Genomic DNA, 12,406 nt, shown 5'->3' with positions numbered 1-12,406 from the left:
AGACAAGGAATAAATAGAGGTGATGTTGGTTATAAGAAGATCAATCAGACGGATAGCACCAATAATCTGGGTAATATTACTAATAAAGATAATTGATATAGTGAAGATTTTAAAAGTAGAATAGCTAAGGCCAAGGGTGTTTTTTTTTCACAAAAAAAAAGTTTGAGATGCCAAACTACAAGCTGTACAAAAAATGGTTTTATTTCACTTTCTTGGACTAAAATGAGAGAAAATTTGAGATGGCTAAGACACATTTTGTAAATGAAGAATGAAAGATTGCCAAATGTTATCCTTTTGTCCATCCATCTAGGGTCAAACAAAGTTCAGACTGTCCTCAATTGGGATGCAAAAAGGTTGTAAGGAAGGATTTAAAGGAAATTTTAACTTTTTAGGATAGGTGTAAAAAGGAAAGCTTTGAATTGATTGGGATAGACATGGATAGCTGTGTTGGCCTCAGGAAGCTTGGTGCAGCAGTGAGTTGTAACTGTTGATGAGAAATAAGCACACCCACAAAAACAATGACTAACCCAGATAATCAACAAGCTTTTATGTACATATTACAGCTAAATTCCTCCATTAGGAAAAGGGAGACTGGGATGCAATTGCAGTGGCAGTGATTATTATTTGGGAAGAAAAACGAATATGGAACCAAATGGTATATTTCTTTTTTGTCTCATTCCTGTCCTCTAAGCAAAATTTACTGGCATTTGTGTCATATAGCCATCACACTCAAGTTCTGTCAAGAAGTGAAGTTTGGTTAATTCTAATGAAATAAAACAAAATATGATGGTAGCAATCAGGAAATGCCTTTGAATTATTAAGTTTATGAACCAGAATGGCATCATGTGAGTTTCAGCTTGCAGAGCCTTGTAGGGTAGCAGAGCTCATACAGTCCACTCACTATCTTATTGGCTCTTCTCTGGACATCTTCAAGAATTTTAAAATCTTTTTTGAAAAAAGGGTATGTAAAGACCATGCGTGTCTTAAGCCTTGGCCAAACAAGTCCTTCATACAAAAGGCTCAGAATTTCAGGAGAACACGAGAAAATTGTTCTTTTTATGAACCCTAGTGATTGATCAGCTAGAGCTAGCTGATGCTGCTGCCTTCTTTGCATGAGTGCTAAATGTAAGATGATCGTCAACAATTACTCCTAGGTCACGTTCTTCCAATACTGGAGAAAGGGACTGACCATAAAGAGAGTAAGTTGTATTGATATTCTTGTGCCCAAAATGTAAAACATGACATTTTGACACATTGAAAGTGAGTAGCCAAGATTCTGTCCACACACTAAAGAGATCAAGGTTTTTCTGAAGTTAGGATGTATCCTCAAGAGTGCTAGCTGTATCAGTTACCTTGGAATCATCAGCATATAGCGTCATCCTGCTTTTAAGTGCTAGAGGAGGATCTTTTATATTGAAAATGTTAGGGCCAAGAACACTACCCTGTAGGACCCCACTGATAACACTCTGAGAGGAGGAGAGAATAGGATTACCATCTGCATCAAACAGTCTTACATGCTGAACACGATTCCTCAAGAAATCCAGAATCCATTTAAGAATTTGTTTCCTCCAAACCAATAGATTGTAGCTTAAGCTCAAGTCTCCTACAACAAACTTTGTCAAATACTTTTGAAAAATCAAGAAGGATCATGTCAACAGGGATTCCCAACTCCAGTAATTTTGTAATACAATCATATGACTTGAGCAACTTAGTGTCAACTGATCTGTTGCATTGGAAACCATGTTGAGAGCTGTTGAGAAGATGAGTCTGATCAAGATGCTCAATAACTGCTTTGTTGACAATATGTTCAAGAATCTTAACAACAACAACAGAGGCAATACTAATAAGCCAGTAGTTATCTGCAGAATCTTTTCTTCTCTTTTTGTGAATGGGGGTGATATGTGCCAGTTTCCACTCTGCATGAAGCTTTGAGCTATTAAGAGATAGTCTGATGAGCTTTGAGAGTGGGTAAACTATTTCTGTTCTGCATTCATGCAAGAGACGGGGTGGAAGCCATCTGGCCCTGCAAATTTACTTAGGCTAGAGGGGGAAACAAAAATCTTGGAAACCGGAAAATCTTGGGAAACGCTTAGAGTGGAGAGATTGGGATGAAACTTGATGGATAGAATAAGCACAAGTTATAGATACGAAATTGAAATAATTGTTTCGGATCCGTTCTCTTTGGGGGAGTTGGGGGTTGTTAATTTGGAAAAACTAGAAAAATTGAGGTATTTTTAAATTAAAAACAGATGACCAGCCCTTAATGAACTTTGATATTTAGTAGGAACTCATATCTCAGATTTCTTATTTTAAATCTTGATCAGATCTGTTGATATTTGGGGGAGTTGGAGGGGGAAACCGGAAATCTTGAAAAACGCTTGTAAATGTTGTAGATACGTGATTGACGTAACCGGACTTGATCCGCTCTCTGTGGGGGAGTTAGGTGGTAGGGTTCAGTGCTTTGGCTAGTTTGGTGCTTCGGGACGTGCTAGGACAATGAAAGTTGGTAGGCGTGTCAGGGAGCTGCACAAATTGACTTGATAAAGTCGTTTTCTCCGATACGACCATCTGGGGGGGGGGGGTAAAGGCAGAGGAAAATTAAAGAAATTGAGGTAGTTTCAAGTTAGAGTGGGTGATCAGATCTTAAGTTTCAATGCTACTCCTTCCTTTCATTGGAAAAAATCGTTTTCATGTTTATTTTTCATTGTTTTCTTATAGTAATGCTAGAAAATCCTGCGCCCTTTTCGTTGAATTTTTCTTCCCTCATGACAGATTCCTCCAAGGAAAGATCCTCCAACATAGCCCCCTCCCCTCAGCCCCACCCCCAAACAAAATAAAATCCCCCTGAAAACGTCTGTACACTTCCATATAACCATTACTATACGTAAACACTGGTCAAAGTTTGTAACTTGCAGCCCCTCCCCCAGGGATTGTGGGGGAGTAAGTCATCCCCAAAGACTTAGTTATTATGGTTTTCGACTATGTTGAACACAATGGCTATCTCAATATTTTGATCCGTTGACTTTGGGAAAAAATGAGCGTGGGAGGGGGCCTAGGTGCCCTCCAATTTTTTTGGTCACTTAAAAAGAGCACTAGAACTTTTCATTTCCGTTAGAAAAAGCTCTCTTGCAACACTCTAGGACCACTTGGTCGATACGACGACCCCTGGGAAAAAAAAAAAAAAAAAAAACAGACAAGCAAACAAATAAACACGCACCTGTGATTTGTGTTCTGGCAAAAAATACGAAATCCCACATTTTTGTAGATTGGACCTTGAAATTTTCTCAGTAGGGTTCTCTGATACGCTGAATGCGATGGTGTGATTTTCGTTAAGATCCCATGACTTTTAGGGGGTGTTTCCCCCTACTTTTCAAAATAAGGGAAGTTTTCTCAGGCTCGTAACTTTTGATGAAAAAGACTAAATTTGATGAAGCTTATATATTAAAAATCAGGATAAAAAATACGATTCTTTTGATATATCTTTTAGTATCAAAATTCCGTTTTTTAGAGTTTCGTTTACTATTGAGCCGGGTCGCTCCTTACTTTAATTTCGTTACCACGAACTGTTTGATATCCCAAGGCACAATCAGTTTGAATCCCATAAACAGGGGAGTAACAAAAGGTAAAAAACTGTTGATTCTGTTGATATATATATATATATATATATATATATATATATATATATATATACATATATATATATATATATATATATATATATATATATATATATATATATATATATATATATATATATATATATATATATATATATATATATATATATATATATATATATATATATATATATATATATATATATATATATATATATATATATATATATATATATATATATATATATATATATATATATATATATATATATATATATATATATATATATATATATATATATATATATATATATATATATATATATATATATATATAATTCTAACCCCTTGTTATAAATTTAGCTCCCTCACATAAATACCATGATTTAAAATTTACCTCTTAGCATAGTCTTATTTTAAGTTAGGTTTACTAAATAAACTATAATATTTTCCAACTTATTGGGGGAGGAGGGTGACTGCCTCCATTGCCATAGAAAAAATAAACAGTGAAGCTCACAAAAACTTAAATTCTGTCAAACGTTCGTGGTAACGATCTGTAAGGAAGGAGCAACCCGGCTCAATAGTAACCAAAATTCTAAAAAATGATTCGATTTTTAATAAAACTGCGGAATTTTGATACCTATAGATATAAAAAAAACAGATTTAAATTTTGACTCTTTCTCTCAATTCTACTTTATAAAACAGTAAATGTCTTTAGCGTAAAGAGCGGGACGTTGAGGAAGGAACAGCCCTTTCATGCACGGAGCAATTTCTGTCCGTTTGAAGTTTTAATGTCGCTCCTTGCTTTCAGTTAATAAAACTTGTTTTTTCATATTTAATTTTTGAATGGTTTTGAATTAATACATGTTTGATTTTGGCTCTCCGCGAATGAATAATTAAAACAAAATTTGTCTTTTAATTTTTTTTTTGCTAAATGGCTTTCTCTTAGTTTTTATCAGACGATTTTGAGAAACAGAGTGGGAGAGGAGGCTAGTTAACCTCCAATTTTTCGGTTACTTAAAAAGGCATATAGAACTTTTAATTTTTAACGAACTTTTTTATTAGTAAAAAATATAAGTAACTTACAAATTAACTTACATAACGAACTTCTGTTTTTATAGTTTTATTATGTATGCTGAGCAAAATAGCTATCTCAAAATTTTGATCCGTTGACTTTGGGAACAAATTAGCGTGGGAGGGGGCTAAGCATCGGCACTGTTTCTGTTTCTGAGAAAAACAGAAACAGAAAAATCAGTTAGAAAAAAAACAGAACAGAAACAGGTCAAACAAAAACAGGTGACCTGTTTCTGTAATCTGTTCTGTTTTTGGAAAAAACAGAAAACAGCTGTTAAAAAAAAACAGCTGTTTTTCCTGTTTTTTCCTTACTTCTTCTATTTCTAATAGGAAAGAAAACATCTTCTTGTTAAATCCTTTTACTTACATACAAAAGATGAGCAGCTTCGTGTAATTCAACACACTAGCGTATTTTTAGGGGGGGGGGTGAAATTTGTCATAAAATGCGTCCAATCGGGTGCAATTTCACCAAAAATTCTTAGGCCTAACGGCCGAATTGCATTTATTCTCAAATTCTTTGTCACTCATTTATTACAAAAGATCGTCGAAAAAAAAATCGATTCTGACTCCAGAAATCGAACGGATCCGTTACCTTGCAGAAAAGCATCACCTTAATTAGGTTAAAAACAAGAGGCAGAAGGACAATGGAATGGAGAGGGGAGAGGGAAAAATAGCAAGAAATCTTACATTAGTGACATATAGTTTTATTTTCAAATTTCCCTTAACTTCTCCAAACATAGAATTCAGAAAGCTTTTCTCTAAGAGCCAACAGTAAGGCAAAGAAACAAAAATTTCGTCCCATAAACCCTGCCTAAACCGGGGACGAAAATTTTTACATTTCTTTTGTTTTCTGTGACTTGCTTGACATTACTAAGATTTTTCTACATTCAATAAGAATAGCAGAATTATACACCGCGGTTGTCAAAAAATCTCTAGCCCCCACTCTTTATAGGCTACTGGTACTTACGACCTTTAGGTGGGACAAGAATATATGCCTATAGCCACTTAAGACCCCCAATCAGATATCATATTTTATTCAGTTATCGATATGAAAATAAAAAACAAATAAAATGAAATATACCCTACTGATTCAACATTTTAAAATGTATCACTAAGAAACATTCTGGTTTCCAGAGTTCTGTCGCTAGTTCTGGAACACTGCTTTCTAACAAAGTACCCAGCCACGGTGAAAGCCTGCTCACTAGGCACGCTTGTGGTGGGTACTATGAGGTTGTCCAGAGCCCAAGCTGTCAGCTCCGGAATGTGATTCTGACTCCAGAAGTCGAACGGATCCGTTACCTAGAAGAAAAGTATCACCTTAATTAGGTTAAAAACAAGAGGCAGAAGGACGACGGAATGGCGAGGGGAGAGGGAAAAATAGCAAGACCTCTTACATTAATGACATATAATTTTATTCTCAAGTTTCCCTTAACTTCTCCAAACATAGAATTCAGAAAGTTTTTCTATAAGAGCCAACAGTAAAGCAAAGAAACAAAAAATTCGTCCCCTAAATCCTGCCTAAACTGGGGACGAAAATTTGTACATTTCTTTTGTTTTCTCGAAAGTAAACATAACTCAAAGGCATTTTTTGGACCGATGATAATCTTTTCCACCTTCTACTCATCAGTGGAGGCCAAGAATTAACTCGCCCCCCTGGGAGTTGTGACTTCAGTTGGGAGGAAAGGTATGTTATGTTGATGAATGTTTGGTTACTTTACTCTAGTTTAGAATAAGCCAAATAATCATAGAATAAAATAAGTTGAAGGATATTATTCCGATTTTAAAGCGTCTGAACACGGTCTGGATTTTTCATAGCCTACAAAGAAAGCTTTGGAGCCTTTTCTTATCTGCCTGAAGAGATAGGAAACTTCTACAAAGTAACAATCGAGCAGATTCTAACCCAATATCTAGACAGATTTGGAACTGCATTTGACTTACCGACAGCCCATTTCGCCTCCGCTCTACAAGATAAACGGGAACTCTCCTCGTAAGCTTTAACCACATTTTCGATGTTCAGTGCAGAGATGGAATTTGGTCTTTGCACAGATGCAACTGCCAGATGCAACTGTGACCTACCCATTTTCCACTGACTAGCTTGGGGTAATGTACTGTCTCTGCCAAGTATCCTCCCCCTGTATATGGCCAGCAGTCAAATGTTAGAGATACCTTTCGTGCCTGATTCATATCCAATTTCAGTTTCAACAGTTTCTTTTTCTTTGCTTGAAACACATGCCTTTTTACGGTGTGACCCGATGGAGGCAAAATACCGCCTGTCAAGGAGTGTATCAGTCCACGCATGGCTTGCTTGTCAAAAATGGAAAGTGGTAACTTGTCTGCAAGTACTGTTCTTACACACTGTTTTGTCAATTTAAGTTGACTTGAGCGGTTGCGCAACATCAGAGAACGAATATATCTAGTTCCTTTTGTAGAGAAAGAAAAATTACTCTTTTGGTTCTTTGGCTGTTCTTCAGCTATCCCACATCCTGGCAATGAACCCTGTACTGTACAACAAATACAGCTTCTGGGCCACTGGCAACATTATCCATGACCTGCCGTACTTTACTGCACCAGCACCTGCCGTGCTGGTGCAGTAGAGGCAGATGACTGTACTTTCACCTTAATCTTATGAACATTTTCCAGGTGATTGACAAAAGTAGTTGAAGAACCTCCACTAGCCTTGATAGTCTTTTTGCAAACCTTGCAGGTGATGCTGCATTTGTCTTTCGCACCATAGTTAGCCCAAACTGGCTTTTTCTTTATGATTTTAGGTAAAACTACTACCTCTTCATCAGAGGAAACATCCATGACAGTTTTGCAGTAGTACCTGAAAGTCATATAAATCAGTTTTTTTTTAAATTACAGACAGGCATTTCTCCTACAAGAATCCTGATACACCTAGTCAGGGTGACTAATTTTTGCATACAATGTAGTTATCGACAATGTTGTGATGATTCTTTTGAAAAAAAAAATTAAAAAAAAATCAATGTGATATTTGAATTCTGCATGTCCAATTGTGTGGTACTAGGGATAAAATAAGTCTGAGTTACAGCATAGTACAAAAAAGAAAAAAAAAGGAAGAAGTTAAATGGGCTTGTGCTGTATCTGGAATGAACTGACTGATAACAATAGGCCTAGAACCCTCATGCCTACAAAAGTTCAAATAGACGAGCATGGCTGGTCTAATTTAACTATTCATAATTTTTACCTTTGGGATGCTTGGTCCAGCACACAAAATTAGACGGAGGTTAGCAAAGAAATCGAGCTTCTAGTTTAGATTTCGCTATGATTTCTCCTGAATATCAAAGAAATTACTCTTCTTCTTGTTGACAAAGGACGATTTCGGTATCATGGCCGCTAGATAGCGCGGCATTCGAAAAAAAGAAGAAAAAAACAGAAATCAGATAAAAAAAAACAGAAACGAAAAAAAACAGATAAAAAAAAAAATAGAACAGAAACAGAAACAGGTCAAACAAAAACAGGTAGCCTGTTTCTGTTTTCTGTTCTGTTTTTTTGTAAAAACAGAAACAGAAACAGGCAAGAAAAACAGAAACAGTGCCGATGCTTAGAGGGGGCCTAGGTGCCCTCCAATTTTTTCGGTCACATAAAAACGGCACTAGAACCTTTAATTTCCTTTAGAATGAGCCCTCTCGCAACATTCTAGGATCACTTAGTCAATACGATCAGCCTTGGGGAAAAAAAATAAACAAATAAACATGCACCCGTGATCGGTCTGGCAAAAAATACAAGGTTTCACATTTTAGTAGATAAGAGCTTGTAACTTCTACAGTAGGGTTCTCTGATACGCTGAATTCGATGGTGTGATTTTCGTTAAGATCGTATGACTTTTAAGGGATATTTCCCCCTATTTTCCAAAACAAGACAAATTTTCTCAGGTTCCTAACTTTTGATGAGTAAGACTAAAGTTGATGAAACTTATATATTTAAAATAAGTATAAAAATCCAATTCTTTTGATATGTCTACTAGCATCAAAATTCCGTCTTTTTCAGTTATTTAGCTTTTTTTAGTTTTTTATTTTTTTTTAGTTTTTTACCTTTTTATTTTTTTAATTCTTTTTTTAGGTTTTTTCTTTTTTATTTTTTAGTTTTCTTTTTCTTCTTTATTTTTCTGACTTCATATGCAAACCCTCAACACAAAAATACATACAACTTATTTTCATATATGTAGAAGATAGTGTAACAGACATACAACTTTATATTTTTAAATATATAGATATATGTATATATATATATCTATATATATAAAAATAAGTGTTTTGTTCGTGTGTCTGTCGACTGACGTCATTATAAGGATTGAGCTGTGTAACTTCATTGTCATGAAGTTAGTTGTCTTCATGTTTGTTATGACGAGGCTTAGTATATGACGTCATTACAAGCATTTAAGAAGACAGCTGTGCTACACAGGCCTAGTATATAAGAAGATCGTTCAACTGAACATTAAATTAAAAATGAGCAGCTCAGGTTTTTTAGTAAGTGTTCTAGCTGGCTCAGTATCCGGTGTTCTCATGGGGATCTTAAAAAAGATTTGGAAATCCTGGAAAAGAACCAATATTGGCCGGAACGTAACAAAAAGACTTTATTCTGGATTCTTACGATTAACCGGATCAAAATTAGCTTTACTGATTTACAGAGACAGTGGCATCAGAAAAATTGCTCGACTGACTAGAAGCTCCCAAAGAAACAGCTTAAGAGCCCTTGATCTATTCTACAATCGACTAAGCACTCCTGATAAGAAAGCCATCAAAACTATTGAGATGTTGTTTCTTCTGAGTAAGAACGAGGGAAGCTTGCAATTACTGGACCAGGAGTGCCTAACAAAATTTAAGAAAATAGTCGATGAAAAACTAACACAATATTTGTTGAGTGAATTAATCCATTCAAGATGGATTTTGCCCCAACTGAAGGAAGGTTTCATCAAACGATTTTTACTTCTTCGATTGCGGCCATCCTTCTACGAGTGTAGAAGGTTGAAAAACCTTAGAGAAAAAAGGATATAAACATAAATCAACCAGAAGGGGGCATGCAGAACTTTGTTGGGTACATGTTGAATTTGACTGGGATCACGAACAATTTAACTTTCGACCATCTGGGGGGGCTAAAGAGAGAGGAAAATTAGAGAAATTGAGGTAGTTTCAAGTTAGAGTGGGTGATCGGATCTTAATGAAATTTTATATTTAGAAGGACCTCGTGACTCGGAGCTCTTATTCTATATCCCGACCGGCATTAAGCCTCTGATTTTCCTTCTAAAGCAATCTTTTTATTTTTAGAATTTTTCTAGAGCTCATACCATATGAGCTTTTGGCTCTTCCGACCTCGTTACAAGTGCCATATGAGCTCTTAGCTCTTGTTCATTATAGAAAAATGGGATAAGAAAAAGCAGAAGTAGGATTAACTGAAGAAATAATTCCAAATCTATCCTCCATAGCAGCTTCAATGTCACGGCTAAATTCAAAGGTTGGCCAATCTTCAGACTATGTTCAGGTAGTTATTTAATAAAGTTTTGCCCAAATTATGCGAAATGTTCTATCCAATCTTCACATAAAGACTATAGGCTCCATTTGTTGCTAGTTGTCTGACAGGCATGTATACTCATTGTTTTTTCAATTGTTTCCATAGGCTCAATATATGTTGTCTGATTCAGTTAATCTGTCATCCCCTTCAGAAAAAAATTGATGGTGTTTCTGACTGGTATTTCTCCCAGGATTTTGCATACAAAACATGAAGACGCAATGTATTGTTTATTTAAGATATGGACTTGCTGTAAATACAAAGATAAATGAACTTTCCTTTTTTCTTATGCCAACTGGGATTTGGTATAATATTGTGATAAATGAGATTAGGCTCATTTCAAGAAATGGTCTTTCACAAGCCTAAACGGAGTCAAAATTAGAAAACAAAAAGAAAAGTCAATAAACTGAAAAGAAGGGAAAACAAATTTGGTAACATGAAGAATAAATGTTTTAAGAAAAAAATCATTTAATATTTGGCAAAGAATTCATGAACATTTTCTTGAAAATTTGTTAAAACTGTTATTTGATATGATGGGTAATATATAATTTAAAAGGCTAATTAAAACAGAGATGGAGCAAATGGAGGAAGCTCTAAGCTCTAATGTCAACCCGGTAAACTCACTCATGTAAAATTTGGTTGCAAAACGCTCTATTATTGGGCAGTAAACACCTTGCTATTGGAAGAATGTGTCCTAGATCGCATTCTAATAATTGGGACAACTCTATATGACAGATAGAAGGAAGGAGTGCTGTAAGGGGGTCTAGGTGGATATTTTTTGGAGGGACATTATTTAGGATAATCATGCATATGTCTACTAATATTTTAGATAGCAATGACAACTTGAGAGACTATGGCAATGATAGTTATTGAAGCCTCTGTCTTAATTGCCATATCTGTAATTGTTAATGAAGACAGTGGTCCTTAGTATTACCTATTCTTAATGTTATTATTATTCGTTTTGGCTTTTTCTAAACAACAGAATTATATTATGTCCTTATATTCTGTCATTCTTGTGGTTAACCATAGGTGAATACAAATCTGGCGCTTGGCAATGGTGGGGCTTCCAGGCAATATCAGTTCAGAAAAATTTTCCCAAATTATTTGCAGGTATGATGATGATACCACCATATTGCCTTTATTTTACCACCGTATCTGCATATTTGCGGGTTGAATATGAGAATATCGACACATTTGCACAATTCAACAAAATATGTTAGCTCAACCAATATACTTTTTCTTTTTTTATGTTAGCACATCCTCAAAAGCTCCGCTTTTGTTGTGTTTTAGAAAGAAAACGCCTAACGTCTGATAACATTTATAAGAGGAAATATAATTTCTAACTTTTATCTGAACGAAAAACAAAGAATGCTACAAATATTTTTATATTATTTGATATATATATTATTTGTCCAATCAGTATGCCAGAGCAAGAAGATATCGTGCTATGTTGAAATGTAAGACAGTAATCCATGTACTAGTTCAGTTTTGTTTTTGACAGCAAAGGCTTTTATGGCAATTAAAAAAATCTGTTAATAAATGAAAACTATAATACCTGTCTCAAGATTGCTGAACATTCTTCGCTTCTCAAGTATAACTGAGTGTTCATTGCTTTCAATTTTTTAAATGCAGCTTTAATTTTTTTTTTAGTTTTTTACCTTTTTATTTTTTTAATTCTTTTTTTAGGTTTTTTATTTTTTTATTTTTTATTTTTTAGTTTTCTTTTTCTTCTTTATTTTTCTGACTTCATATGCAAACCCTCAACACAAAAATACATACAACTTATTTTCATATATGTATAAGATAGTGTAACAGACATACAACTTTATATTTTTAAATATGTAGATATATGTATATATATATCTATATATATAAAAATAAGTGTTTTGTTCGTGTGTCTGTCGACTGACGTCATTATAAGGATTGAGCTGTGTAACTTCATTGTCATGAAGTTAGTTGTCTTCATGTTTGTTATGACGAGGCTTAGTATATGACGTCATTACAAGCATTTAAGAAGACAGCTGTGCTACACATGCCTAGTATTTAAGAAGATCGTTCAACTGAACATTAAATTAAAAATGAGCAGCTCAGGTTTTTTAGTAAGTGTTCTAGCTGGCTCAGTATCCGGTGTTCTCAAGGGGATCTTAAAAAAGATTTGGAAATCCTGGAAAAGAACCAATATTGGCCGG

At 34.9% G+C, this 12,406-nt stretch overlaps 1 protein-coding gene and 1 long non-coding RNA gene across 4 annotated transcripts in view; both read right to left on the bottom strand.

Annotated features, from left to right (window-relative positions):
• Positions 1 to 6,675, bottom strand: part of LOC136026168 (uncharacterized) — an 89,319-nt gene extending 82,644 nt beyond the window's left edge. The window contains exons 1-2 of the long non-coding RNA XR_010617222.1: positions 6,630 to 6,675; positions 5,773 to 5,990 (exon numbers count right to left, since the gene is read on the bottom strand). This is a non-coding gene — a long non-coding RNA (uncharacterized LOC136026168). The remainder of the gene's footprint in view (positions 1 to 5,772; positions 5,991 to 6,629) is intronic.
• Positions 1 to 12,406, bottom strand: part of LOC136026170 (RING-type E3 ubiquitin-protein ligase PPIL2-like) — a 193,602-nt gene that overhangs the window by 121,181 nt on the left and 60,015 nt on the right. The gene's annotated exons all lie outside the window — the stretch shown is intronic.

This window comes from Artemia franciscana, chromosome 4 (genome assembly GCF_032884065.1).
Source record: "Artemia franciscana chromosome 4, ASM3288406v1, whole genome shotgun sequence".
Classification (NCBI taxonomy): domain Eukaryota; kingdom Metazoa; phylum Arthropoda; class Branchiopoda; order Anostraca; family Artemiidae; genus Artemia; species Artemia franciscana.
This window is presented reverse-complemented; position numbering and strand designations above follow the sequence as displayed.